We start from the raw sequence: 14827 nt of genomic DNA, 5'->3' as shown, positions 1-14827 counted from the left end.
ACTCAGACATGAGGAAATATCAGTCAAGAAGACAAAATAAACATGTAATTCATAAGCGCCTAGAGCCAACTGGAATATACTGAAGACTGTAATAAGTCTGAGACTGTGTGTGTGTGTGAGAGAGAGAGAGAGAGAGAGAGAGAGAGAGAAAGACAGAGACAGAGACAGAGGAAGAAAGAAGGAGGGGGAGAGATGGAGAGACAGGACGGAGCGAGAAAGGAAAGAACGAAGGAAGGAGAAAAGAAGAGAAGGAAAGAGAAAATCTCCTTCAAGACTTTTGGCCTGTGATGTGGATTATTGGGAATGATAGCCCCATTCTCTCCCAGACCATAGCAGGACAGTATTAGTCAGCCAACAATTCCTCATGGGATTGAGGGTTGGCAAATGATGGTTGCTTTGGATTTTTCTCTGTGGTCTGTCTCAGATCAAATCTGTCCCACCCTGTGTGCCTCTCATCATTATAGAACCTACTGTTAGCGCTGGTTCCACATGGCAAATAGCATGACTCTATTCCCCAGGAGTGGAAGAGCTGAGATGGGGTGAGAAACTGAATAAAGTACAAATCCTTTCCTCCTTCTAAGCAACTCCAAGTTCAACATAACTATTTGAATCCGTGAAACTTTATCTCAGTCTTATTTGTAAGGTAACTAAGTGCTAAAAAGAAGTTTTGGGGGGACACTTGGCATTATGTAGGTAACAAAAGATCTCAAAGTCTATGAGAATAAAGCTACAATCTGCATTCATTCATCTTTTTTGAGGATAATTCACTTTCCTCATAGAAAAGAATCTATTCCGGGACACAGAGGGCACCTTGAACCTGGGCGGACCGTTCTCCTTGGTCATATGAGGGAGGAAGATTAATGCCAGTGAGTCCCACAGCTGGAAGACTGTGCTCTACCGGGTGGGTTAATGACATAATTTCTGCTTCACAGACAAGAGCCCTTTAAAATATAGGAAGCAACGTAGCTTAGTGGAGGGAGAACTGTCTTTGGAACTGATGAAACCCAGGTTTATTTTTCAGCTCTGCCATCCGAGCAGTCACCTAATCACAGAGACATTTTAAAGATTAGATAAAATTTATGGCAAGTGCCTATGAGTGTACCTGGCACATGGTAGGCCCAAAATACTAACCGGTAGGCCCAAAATACTAACCATTTTGCACACAAATAATAAAAAAGTTACAAGGCAACATAAACTGAAATTCAATGCAAAGTTCATTTTCAGTGCTGGAAAGTCAAGGACAAATGTAGGAATCCATGCAAAGCAGAGAGAAGATATTAGTGTAAAAGGTACATTTCAAGAAATCCCAGGAAATTAGCAAAGACAAGACCAAGACAATAGGAAAAACATGAGAACCACCTACCCTCCACTGCTCTGCCCTCCCTAAGAATCTGCAGACTTGGTTAGAGGAGGTTTGCCCCTGAGTGTAAAATGTCTTTCCCCTCAGTTTTATTTAAAAGGAAGGGCTGGGATGACCTTAAGTGACCCCGGGGCTAGGTCAGTAAAGTGCTGACAGTGTCTTTGACACAGTGTGTTTAATATGCAAATACGGAGATTCCTAGCAAGGCCGTTAATTAGCTGTAGGGCTTTGAATATGGATGGGATGGTGATTTAATGGCGCAAGTCTTCGCTTTCTTTACCTTTAAAGTAAGAGAAATGAGCGATGTTATCTAAATTCTCATTGAGTACCGAGAAACAACTGCGTTTTCAAGGATCCGGTCAGTGAATGATGAAGCGGAATGAATGATACAGATGGGCTAGGAGCCTGTCTGCTCCAGAGGTGAGCGTTAAGCAGCTGTCAGTCAAGACTAGCTGCTGACTCTCGTATTGTAGCAAAGTGCGGTTTCCCATTCATCTATATACCCATAGACAATACTTGTTGATTTTAAGAAGCCCCTCCTGTCATTAGAGCACATTATATGTGCAAACACAAGTACGTCTCATCTATTACGGGACCCAGACTTGGCAGGGGGCTGGGGGGAGAAAGAAAACATTCCCACTTGTTTTGTTTAAAAGATTTAGATTTTTTTTTCTTTTATTTATTTATTTTAATTCAAGAGAAAACCAGCAAATTCAGCCAGACAGTAGCTGTGTCTTTTGGCAGTGGAAATAATCTAATAAAAGCATCACCTTTCAAAAGGGAAGGTGGGCGGGGGAGGGGAAGAAAGAAAACCCATCTGAGACATCGGTAACGTCATTTCAGCCCCAAATACATTTCACTCTGGGTTTGTATTTTTTGGACTCACGCAGCCTACAATGGTTTTTATCCCAAGTTCATGCCACCAGAGTTGGAATTCATAACACAAACATTGAGACCAGGCCGTGATTGACAGTTCTGACTCTGTTAATACCTCGTAGTAGGTCTTCTACCACGGTCAGAAGTTAAGATTTATTTTGACAAGCTTTCTGCTGGTTTTGTAGACTAGAATTTTTATAGTGAGGGTTATCCCAGAACCATATATATATATATACACACACACACACACACACACACACACACACACACACATATATGGATATGTATCTGGCATAGATTATCAGAATCCATAGCAAAATGGTAGACAGCCCTCTCCCCTGCACACCAGACCCCACCGTTCCTAGAACTTGGTTTTAATTAAGTTATTACCAACTTCAGTGGGTAGAATCTGGATCCTGTTTTTGAGGCGGAACCAGACAAGAAGTGATCACGAAGGTAAACTTCACAATTAAGGAAGACTCCCTGATATTTAAAAAAAAAAAAAAAAAGACCTTGACATTTTCCTGAGGTCACTGTTGATTCCTTACCTCCGAAAGAGCCTTTTGGTATCCTTTTCAAAAAGAGTGTTTACATAGCTTTTTGGATTAAGGCCACTGAGATTTTTCAAGAATGAGTAAATGAGGATGAGAGATGTATAAGAATCTGCTGATGATCCCTTGGTAGTATCAAGAGTCTGCTGAGGGCTGAACCAAACGGTGATGAAATAAAGTACTGCTGGGGTTAATTCTACAATTGTTGGGTATTTATCACAAAACAGACTGGCTTGCTATGCTTCATGAGACCAAGAATGCACTCTCAAAAAAAAAAAAAAAAAAGGAATTATAAAAGATTTAAACATGTTTAGACAGGGCCATCTTTATGGTTTCAAACAATCCTAATTAGACACAGAATTCTAAAGACTCAAAAGAGATTCAGTAAAATTTCATAGTTTTTATCTGTGTATCAGTAACTAGAATCGATTTCTTATCCATAAAGGAGAAATCACACAATATAAAGTGAACAGCCATTCAACAATTTTTTTTTAAAAAATATGTATTGGTTATCTGTGTATGAAAAGGCTCAGTGTCAACTCCTAGACAGGTATCCACAAACACGTTGAATTTATAGTTTATCTGGGAACACCAAACATCAACTTAGCAACAGGTAAGATAACTACAGAGCGTGGAAAGAACTATAAATGACACAAATAAAATAATATACTAGAGGACAAATGAGGGAGACTAACTGAGGATAGAATAGTAAGAGAAGGCTTTTCTAAGGAGGGTAAAAATGAACCAGCCATGAGAAGATCTCGGAGCCCAGCGTTCAAAGAAATGCAACAGCAATGATAATTTGCAGAGAATGAATAGGCTTGGCCCATTCCGTCAAGAAAGCAGTGGGAATAGAGACAGAGCTTGGTGGTGGAGGAGTGGAGGGGTCGGGGGAGTTGGGTTGAGAGAGGCAGGCTGGAGCCAAGTGATTCAAAGATTTTTAGGCTGATGTAAATTTTTTGAAAATATATAATTTTAGTACAAGAGGCCTTGGAAGACTTTGAACAGGGGCATGAGATAGATTTTCATTTTTAATGTTTACCATGGAAACAGTGTTTAGAATGGACCAGAGAGAATAAAAAAGTAGAAAGCAAGGAGATTCATAAGATATCCTTAATCTCTACTTGTTCTAAAATCATGGTGGTTTATACTACAGTCTCATTAGTGCACGTGGAAAAAATGGGCAGATTTCATACACATCAGAGCAATGGGATCTAGACTTTTGATTTGATGTAGGGGCGAGAATACCATTTAGATCAATGCTAGTTGCTAAGGGTCATAACACATGAGAAGATTAATACCTGCTAGTGGAAAGTCCAGTCAGCCGTGGAGAGGGGCAGGGTTAGGTTTGGGAGGTGGCTTTGGTCCCAGCCATTCATGGACCCAGATGGAGAGAAGCCCTACCATTTTCAAAATGTAGTTTACAAAGTTATTTTGGGGCATCAACATTCAGCTACGAAATAGGGAAAGAAAAAAAAAGAATGCACTCCCACTTCTTAAAAACTTCAGCCCAAAAGTGACTTACTTACACCACTTTTTGCTCGCATTTCCTTGGTGAGAAAGAGTTGGTTGACTCTACTTATATGCAGAGGGAATTGACAAATGTAGTTGTTGGCTCTGCAGTTGCGCTCAGTAACAACTCTGCACTATAAACTGGGGGTCAGGAGCCGTTTCTGCCACATGAGTGAAGAAATACCCATTCTCATCTTCTGAGTGGTAGATATTTCTGATTTTTAAAAGAATCAGGGAGAGGGCTTTTGATTTCAATTCAGTTATGCCTGTAAAATAAAGTTGTATAATTTTCAGGTCACAGATGTTTTTTGTGTTAGAGGCAAACTGATCACTGGCGTCGAGTGCTTTAGGGAGACTTCGGAAGAATAACGCTCAACGCTCAGACAGTCAAGCTGTGCTGTTGTAAAGTTAAAATCCTCTTGCCGCCAGGATACAGGTACTATGTGCCCAGGATATTTCAAGCTTGATATAATTTGTCCATTGTCCCCTCTGTCTTAGATTACTTGAAAATAAACAGTGTAATTTCATCTGATTATAACCAGCTAGCCACTAACAAGTTCTCCTTTGTTATTCCATTCAATATTTTATTTGGACATTGTTTAATGTGTGAGTAGCCAATAGACAATAAAAAATTGTAGTTCTCCAAAGGGTAACTGAAGGTTTATTCCTTACATGAACAATCTCAAAATAGACATTATGCTTTTAACTCATTTTTCTGTTGTCTCAGGCTTGAGGTTTTACATATGCTAAGTTTCCCATAATAAGGCTCCCATTACATAAAAACTTAAATATGCCTAGTGTTTTGTTTTGTTTTTCATTGCCTTTGTCAACCACAGTCAGATTTTCCTATCAATTCCTAAAGCATCTGAATTCAGATACAATTCATTTCCTTAAAAGGAATCTCAACCTTATTAAGCCATTATGTAGACCTAGAGTGGTTTTTCAGACTAATGAGAAGTTTAGAGTTTCTATTTTCCTCATTGGAAGGAAATACATATATTAAACAATTTTTTTTTCAAACAAAAGGGTATTGAAGCTGTGTAATATTTTTAAGATACTCTTCTTAGAGTACACAGGAAAAAAAACTTACAATTAAATATGGTAGTGCATGGAAAGCACTTAGCACAATTATTGACACTTGGGCAGGACTCAGTAAACTAAATGTTATGATAATAAGAATGATTTGTGTTATTAAGTATCATAACTGGACTTGATCATCTTCTTGGACGCTGAAGCCTCAGGCAGAGCATGTATATTAAGATGATCCCTTTTTCTTCCCCAAACCACATTGAAATACTATCAGGATTTAAGGATGTAACAGTAAAGGTCCTATGAGGACAAATCTGTTATTAACTACTACGAATTTCTTGTGTACAAAAATGCAGCTGGGGAGGCAAACTAAGTAGGAAAAAACAGTCATATAAAGCCTTTCAACGTAGATTTTAGCCGTAGATTATCCTGTAGAATGATTACCCCTTACTTACTTCCCAATACAATTTTTTCACTAATTCGAAAAAAAGAGGAAAAAAAAAAAACTTCTCAAAAGTTGGAAAACACCTTAATACATTATATTTTAACTATAAACATTTCTTTAAAAGTTTTTTAAAATTGTAGTAAAATGCACATAACAACATTTACCATATTAACCATTTAAAGACATACAGCTCAGTGGCACTAAGTTCATTCACATTACTTTGTAACCATCACCACCATCCATCCCCAGGACTCTTGTTGTCTTGCCATACTGAAACTTGGTACCCATTGAACAATAAGGGTACCCAGTTCCCTTCACCCCATCTCCTCACAACCACCACTCTGCTGTCTTTATGAATTTGACTATTCTAAGTACATCATGTAAGTGGGAAAATACAGGATTCACCCTTTTTTGGACTGGCTTATTTATTTCACTTAGTATAATATCCTCCAGGTTTATTAATGCTGTATAATGTGTCAAAATTCCCTTCCTCTTTAAGGCTGAATGGTCTTCCATTGTACATAGATACCACATTTTGTTCATACATTTATTCCTTGATGGAAACTTGAGTTGTTTCCACTTTTTGGCCATTGTGAATAATGCTACTAATAAACATGGGTGTAAAAATATCTAGTCAAGACCCTGCTTTCAATTTCAGTTCTTTTGCGTATATAAATTCCAGAAGTGGAATTGCTGAATCATAGGCTAATTCTATTTTCAATTTTTAGAGGAATCGCCACTGCTGTTTTCTATAGCAGCTGCACGATATATATATATATATATATATATATATATAAACATATATACATATATACACACATATATATCTCATACATACCAAATTTTTTTTTCAGTCCTACACTTAAATCTTTGATTCATTTTGACTTAATTTTTGTATGTGGTATAAGGTCAAAACTTTTAAATCATGAATTTAAATTGACATCTGAAATCACTTAATTCAGAAATGGATTGGATTTAAATATCATTTGGTATAATATTTGAACTAACAATTAAACTCCTTTTAAAATAATCATAGAATATTTTTTCAAAATTTTTCAAATATTGAAAAATTTTTCAATATTTTTTAGATAGTAGGGCTATCTCCTACTTTTCCTTCAAAATTCAACTGAAGTGCTCCACTCTGTTCCACTCTGGAAGAATTCCAAGACGCCTTGTCAACATATACTTATCTTGAATGGACTTAAATGACTCATTTCTGAGCTTTTCTGCTGTACCCACCATAACTGACGATAGTTTTTATTCACTTTGCCTCCAAGAAACTGTTAATCCTTAAGGCAGAAATTATATCCTTGTATTCCCAAATTCTCCTCCAAAGTTTACATCCCAAAAATCTGTTCAGAAGGCATAAATGCAGGAGGATAATCTCCCAGCCTCCCTACCTTATAAGATATACCACTCATTTTTGGCTCCGCTAAATTATAGCAACATATTTTTCTTCACTGCAATTATCATATTGTTCCTAGCTCTGCCTTAGATCAAGTAATGTTCATCTTTTATTTGAGAGTCCTCCAGTTATTTTATCACAACCATCATGAGTTTTCCTAACGTCCAATCTTCTGTTCCAAAACAAACTTCTTCAGATCCTTTCCAGACTCAATCACCCACTTCATTCAACTACGGATTTGTATGTTGAGAACTGGGGGGAGTGAGAAGTCATTTTCTTTGGAGTTTTTAATGGCAAAAATAGAGGAACACACATAAAATTCTCATAAAACCACACAAACTATCTGGAATCACAACTTTGGAAAATTACTTCTGCATCAGGAGAACGAGAAACTATACATGGAAGATACACGCTCAATTGTTCTAAGTTTGAAAATGAATCCAATTAATATTTTGCAGTTTGCAAAATTTTCTCTCTCGACATGTAGAGAGCAAATCCTCACCTTGTCCATATCTCTCAAGCCAGTCACCTACTGTAAACGTGCAAGCTTCTTTAGAACTGTATGTCACTCTTTCCAAGAAGCTAGCTCATTTTCATAATACAAATTGATAAGATTTTTGAAGACAGATACGGAGTCTCCCTAGCCTTCTGGAGTACCTAAACCTAAAGTGTATCATAATATCCCATTCTCCATTTTTTATTTTATGCCTTCTCATAGTCTTTCCATATATTTTTTTTTCCTCTGTCTGAGTTTTTTGTAAATAAGATGTGTAAGTTGAAGAATTCCAACTGGACTAAATCCAGCACTCATATTTCATCCACAGTTTTGTATCCGACTGCTTTGGGAGGAAAAAAAATACTAACAAGCTCTAAGTTCTCAATGACAAATGTGGACTTCATCTCGAATTCATGTATGGGTGACATTTGCATGAGGATTTCTTTGCCACCCTAATGGTTAAATTTCAAAGCACATCTTTCCTTTTATCTTCAGCTGAATGAGACATCAAAATAAGGGCCAGATAAAGGCGGAAGTCCTTTGTCTGAAACTGCCCAGGCCTGGCCAGCTGTGATGAAAACTGTCTGAAGTTTCACAGGCTTCTTGTCTGGCCTGGAGCTGGTGTTTGCCTCTTTTCTTTTGGAGATTTTAAAGGAATATTGCATTTTAGCACACAATGTTGTGAGGGACAATGGGAGGCCTGTTCATGGTGGTGTCTGAATGTAGAATTTTAAATCATGTGTTAGATAATAAACCGCTGATTACACAGGGGATATGTGTTGTCTTTTATTGTAATCATGTTGATTTCTAAGGTCAGCCTAGTATTTGGTGAAATCACAGTAGGAAGCCTCGATGAGACTGTCTGCCCCTTGTATTGGTGAATCCAACCCTTTATGTGTGTTTAGTTTGCTAATATCTCAGGTGAAGTGATGCAATCAACTGGTCTAGTTTCTTTATTTTTAAATATAAATGTTGTCAGTAGAAGCATGTACACACAGGATAATATCTGACAATAGAAGTGAGGGCCAAAGAGACTAAATGGAGTACATCAAATGACATTTGGTCGACTTCGATTAAGAAATAATGGTGGTTCACTCTGAGCGGCAAGTAGATTTAACCAGTTCAGTTAAAGAAAAATCAGACAATTAAGTCAGAGAATGGTACTGATATAATTAAGACTATAAAGCATTCCTTTAGTTTTTTTCACTTCATGTAAATATCTCCTTAATTTTGGACAGAGAATAAATATGCACAAACAAAAATATCCTATAGTTCTCTGAGCCGTAGCATTGTTTATATTGCTTACTATTGTTTTAGAGAAAAACAAATGTGTATTTCAGAATACTTTGTTTTTAAAAATAGTATAAGGGAAGTACATATAACATCAGAAAGTGTCTTGGGGCCTCCCTGGTGGCGCAGTGGTTTAAAATCCGCCTGCCAATGCAGGGGACACGGGTTTGATCCCTGGTCTCAGAAGATCCCACATGCCACGGAGTAAATAAGCCCGTGCACCTCAACTGCTGAGCCTGCACTCTAGAGCCTGCGAGCCACAACTACTGAGCCCGTGTGCCACAACTACTGAAGCCCGCGCACCTAGAGCCGGTGCTCCGCAACAAGAGAAGCCACCGCAATGAGAAGCCCGCGCACCACAAGGAAGAGTAGTCCCCGCTCGCTGCAACTAGAGAAAGCCCACGCACAGCAACGAAGACCCAATGCAGCCAAAAATAATAAATAAAATAAATAAATTTATATTAAAAAAAGAAAGTGTCTTGAATCCAGAAAAGTCAGGAAATTTTGATAATTGTGCATACAGGATCCTGAGCCATTTGGGGAGCTAGCTCCTCAAGCATTATTGATAACATCAGGTTGACTCACGCTCTCCCAGTTCTTCTCGTGCCTGGAAGTCCAATCTACTAGCCTGACCTCGGAGCCTGGCACTCTACCTCCAAGACACTTCCTGCTCCTTCAAGTCTGCCTCTTCTCCTGCACATCATACACCTGTCGAGCTGGGCCGTTCACACCTCCAGGACCTCCCCTGTGCTTGTTCACCTCTGTGCCTTTGCTCAGGATGCGCCTACAGCTGGAATGCTCATCAACCCCATCTTTTGTCTGCTGCCGTCCTGACTGCTCTCTGAGTCCCACTCAATTGCCTGGTCTTTCATGAAGTTTCCCACAACCCCTCTTTCCTCTCTTTTATGCTATCGTAGACTTGTTTGTGATTCTTCTATAGCAGTGATTTTATACTGCCTTCTAGTTAGAGATTCTTGATGAGAGAGTGCATCGTATCTTAACTATAAAGGCTGTGTTTTGTTTATAGCTGGATCCACAGTACTCCCAAACCACTGCCTCACAGGTGTCAGAGGACAGCAGATGACTGTAGCCACATGAGCCCAAAGATAATGCCAAATATTTGAGCTTTTTGCCATGGCATCAACTCACTCCCAGCTAACCAATTTCTCTTTCAGTTATCTGTTGCAGTATAACACACCAGCTCAAGACTGAGTGGCTTAAAATTATTTATTGTTTCTCATGATTCTCTGCTTTGGCAACATGAGAAGTTCTTCTGTTGGTCTTTCCTGGGATCACTCATGTGGCTACAGTCATCTGGTGGCTAGATTTGGGCTGGAGTTTCCGAGATGGCATCACTCACAGGCTTTGCTACTTTGGCTATAAGCTGGGGCTTCTTGGTTTTCCTCCAGTTGACCTCTCAGTCTCCACTGGACTTGACTGAACTTCTTCACCCTGTAGTGGTTTCTGGGTTCCAAGACAGCAAGGGCCAAAGCTGCACAATCTGTGAAGACCTGGGCTTCAGAATTCACACAACTTTATTTCTGCCTGTGAGAACAGGCAAAGCAACTCAAAAAGCAAGAGAAACAGGTGGTAAAATAGACTCCACTTCTTGACGTAAGGAGCGACCATCACCCATTACAAAGGTGCTGGACACAAAAAGGCGAGATTTATCGGGAGTCATGATTATAACAACCTATCACACCACTCTTCTCCTTCAAAGCACCTCTGCAAGTGTATAATTATGACTTTTTTATTAGCTGTAAGCTTGGGGACCAGTGACACAGTTGACCCTGATTCATTGAGTTACTCAAATTTGCTAACTGATCAACTCCGACAGATCTTTAAAAAAAGTAAAGGGAATAAAGTGATATCTAGTCCAAATTAACTTCACATTCTTGAATCCTTCCCCCTTTTCATTCTGACCCTCTTTGCCTAAATTTGTGAGAGTTAACATTCTGTATCTGTAAGAGCTTCTCACGGTAGCTCATCTAATACTGCAACTACTACTATCACCACTAATAATAATAATAAACATTTACTCAATGCCTCTTATGTGCCGGTTCCTTTCCATGCATTATCTGCATTCAACAACTCCCTAAAATACATATTATTATTAAACTATGAGGTTTAGAAACATTAGGGAGCAAGGGTGTAAATCTGGGTTTGTCTATACACCTAGTCTGTGTTCTCTCCATTTTCCCTAAAGGATTCTGCAGAAGTCTCTGGTATTATAAAGGAAGAGGGTGAGGAAAGGACTTGGCCAAAAAATAAGTAGGTACTGAACACTGCAAGCACAAGGCAGGGGGAGTACAAAGCTTTAGTCAAATGTCCAGTTTGGCTTCAGTCTTCCTACTCGTTACTTTCTTACTTTTGTCTCCTCTGTATGTCAAAAATACAGACCCTTCCTGACAGTATCACACATAGTTGTCAATTAATGTTTGCTTCTCACACTTAGCCCAGAAAACTCAGAGGTTAGTGTCTGTATATTATTTTTTCCTCTTCATCTTCTTTCACTTTTTTTCCCTGATCACTTAGTTTATTTAAATTTAGGATTGATGGCTCTGACAACATAGAAGCGATGGTTCAGTCTCCTGGACCGTCGTTTTGTTGTGATGTTGTATTCCTGTTGCTTTTTGTTTGCTTTTAATCAGTATGATTAGTGCTCACATCATCTTCTAAGATGCCTTCGGGATCTAGACTGTTGCTTCAGGGACCAGCATTGGCTGCACCTACTTCCATGAGTAGGAACAGGAAAGGGGCAGGCAATCTATGCTAAGAGCCAGTGGCAAGTTAGTGAACAGAAGTCACAGAAAAGGAAAGAAAAAGGGAAGGAGACTTTCGAGGGGACATTTGTCTTTTCTGTCACCCCTTCCCTCTTTAGTAAAGAAATGAAGAAGCTTTTCAGGCAGCTTTGGTATCAGCATCTCAATCTCTTTGGATTTGCTGTCATATTCACTCAGATTCAGGTAAGTCACACATATCGTTTTTCAAAAGGCGCAGAAGAAAAAAATATTATAAACTGGCAACCCTTTCAGGAAATCCACATCAGACTCAAAATTTAAAGACAAAGCGAAGTGGAGACTTAGACAGTTCTCCAGTGGATTTTGATTTGAATGCTATGGCTCTTCAGAACTGTATTTTCTCAACACTTAATTTGAGCTCATGAAAAAGGAGTAGAGGAATGGTTCCTAAAATCTCCTTAACACCTTACACCACTGCAGAAAATATTCATGCGAAGAATATTAGGAAATAACATGAATCCTATCTCCCACTGGCTCCATCCAGTGGTCCCTGCTATGAAGATTTTAACTCTATTTGATGGAAAGAACACTCTGGAACACTGCAAGACATGCCCAGGTTGAAACCGTAGCTTCATCACTTACTACCATATAACTCTGGGCAAATTAACTTTAACTGGAATTCTCTTTGCCTTAGTTGTCTCATCAGAGAAATGGGGATAATCATACCCACCTCATAGGATTTTTTGAGGATTGAATGATTAACATTTTCTAAGTGCCAAGAATAACACCTGTCACATAGTAAGTTTTTAGTAACTGCTCTTATAATTATTATTATCATTACTTTTATTAATCATCCAATGAACAAGAAAATACCCAAATGCAATGTTCAGAGTTACTGATTGACCTTTTGCTCACCATTGGTTTGCTGAGCAAAACTCGTCTTCAGATCTGCAGCTGAAGAACTAAGGGATGTACAGCGCTCCTAGCATATCTTTGTGAACAATTACAATCCACCTTGGGCTGTGTTTTATTTGTGGTTCTGCACTGCCAAGGATTTAGCACTGCACTGCCAGCCCCTGCTTCTCTTGTTCCCCTTTCTCTTTTTATGTAGATAGTTCTTGGAGTTTCAGTTTCTAGAAGAACATTCAGAATGAATGGGGCTGAGGAGGGAGTGGAGAAGAGCACAACTGAAAGAGAGTCTTGGTCAGTGTAGACCCTGCTTCTCTGCCTGAGCCTGGGGGAGGAGGGGAGGTGTGAATCAGGTTTGTATCTTCCCACCATCTCTCATTCTGTCCCATCGTCTGTTTCATAAGATGACACACACAGGGCACCAACTGGTCAATACACTCAAGTCTGTCTGACTTCCAATTATTGAAAATTCCTTCCAGACCCAGGCCTTAGCTTGTCTGTCAATCTTAGTTTATGAGGTCAGACATTGAAATCTTTTTTGTCTTTACATAGTTCATTTTAGCAGGGGTTTGGGAGAAGCTTTGTACAGGGCTTCTAGACAGAGGCCATTTTTAAACCAGAAACTTTGTTCACCTAATTGCCAAGTTTATTTCGCTCTTGTTTTCATTCAACCTAAAAATTTGGATGTGAACATTATCCAGGAATAACTTCTCCTTAAGTAAATACAGTATGTTATTGAATAAGAAGCACATAGAATTTTAAACTAAGAATTCTAAGGTTTCCAGAACACAGGTTACCCTCTCATGGAGTTTTCTTTTTTGGGGTAAGTGACTTGTGACCCCCAAATGAAAACAAACTCCAAGATGTCAGTGGTGATAGTTGGGTATTATTTTTGTTTAAGAATTTTGAATATTGTAGATATAAGACTTTTGTAGCACAAGGAATATTATTAAATATTTGCACGTCTCTGGATTATATTTTTTTCTTTCCTTTTTTCTGTTTTTTTGTGGAAGGGAGTGGGTGTATAGAGATAGATCTATCTCCCTGGCTGAAACATAAAAATTCCAAAATAGATATTTTGAACTTGTGCAGTTTTTAGTCTCTAAATCTGTCACTGATCAGGGACTCATTTTTGTGTGTGGCTGGCTGTTGCTTATGATGAAGTTATATTTTACAAAATTTTGATTTTGCAAAATGTTATTTGTCAGGTTTCTTTGGAATGCTGTTTATATTGACCCTATACTTATCAAACTACCCAGGCAACTTTACAGAAAAAAAACATTTGTATAAAATGTTCATAAGACACTTAACCCTAAAAGAAATCAGACCCCCAAATAATTCCAACATAAGCATTTAAATAAATGATCGCGTGTGGATTCCTGACTATTGAGCAGGCTACTTAGCAGTTCTGGCTACCAGTATTTCCCCAGTTGCAAGCTGATAAACCTGAGAAAATAGATTTATTATTTGTTAAATCTGACTCTTAGAAACTCAACCATTTTCAGGAAGACAAACAAATGCTGATGGATTCATGAGTCCAACCAAATTCAGAGAGTAATTTAGATGTATATATAAAAATCAATCAGGAATTCCCTGGAGGTCCAATGGTTAGGACTCTGTGCTTTCACTGTTGAGGGCCTGAGTTCGATCACTGGTCAGGGAACTAGGATCCCACAAGCCGGATGGTGCGGCCCAAAAAGAAAAAAAAAAAGAAAACAACTGCATATGAAGTTGACTAAAAACAACACCATAATTAACCAGAACAACATAACCATCACGGAAATTAGAGTGATTATAAAATAAATTCCAACTTTTTTATAATTTGGTTCAACATTATAAAGAACCCCATAAGTTATACCTATTGTGACATACGCAGGCTTATAGAACTCCATCTCTGAAACTGAATTGAATAGGACTGAACAGATTTATTTCTGAATGAATATAATTGCGAATGTTTACTGGTAATGAAAATGATTGAAACAGTTTTGGAGTTTTGAAAACTCCATTAATTTATTTACCCATTTCACTAATATTTTCTGTGTCAGTGCTGTACTCATTATATTATTTTGTGTGAGTGTCTTCAATCAGATCCCTATTAGATAAGGTTAACATGCTAATCTGCTTTCTCATTTATACAGAAAAATTGCTAATTCATCTTTGTATACCTTCACACTTTCTATTCAAATAGAATAGCCTTTATCTATCCCCCTTGT

Source organism: Balaenoptera ricei, chromosome 20 (genome assembly GCF_028023285.1).
Source record: "Balaenoptera ricei isolate mBalRic1 chromosome 20, mBalRic1.hap2, whole genome shotgun sequence".
NCBI classification, from domain to species: domain Eukaryota; kingdom Metazoa; phylum Chordata; class Mammalia; order Artiodactyla; family Balaenopteridae; genus Balaenoptera; species Balaenoptera ricei.
The sequence above is the reverse complement of the archived record's forward strand: the minus strand, read 5'-3'. Positions refer to the sequence as shown.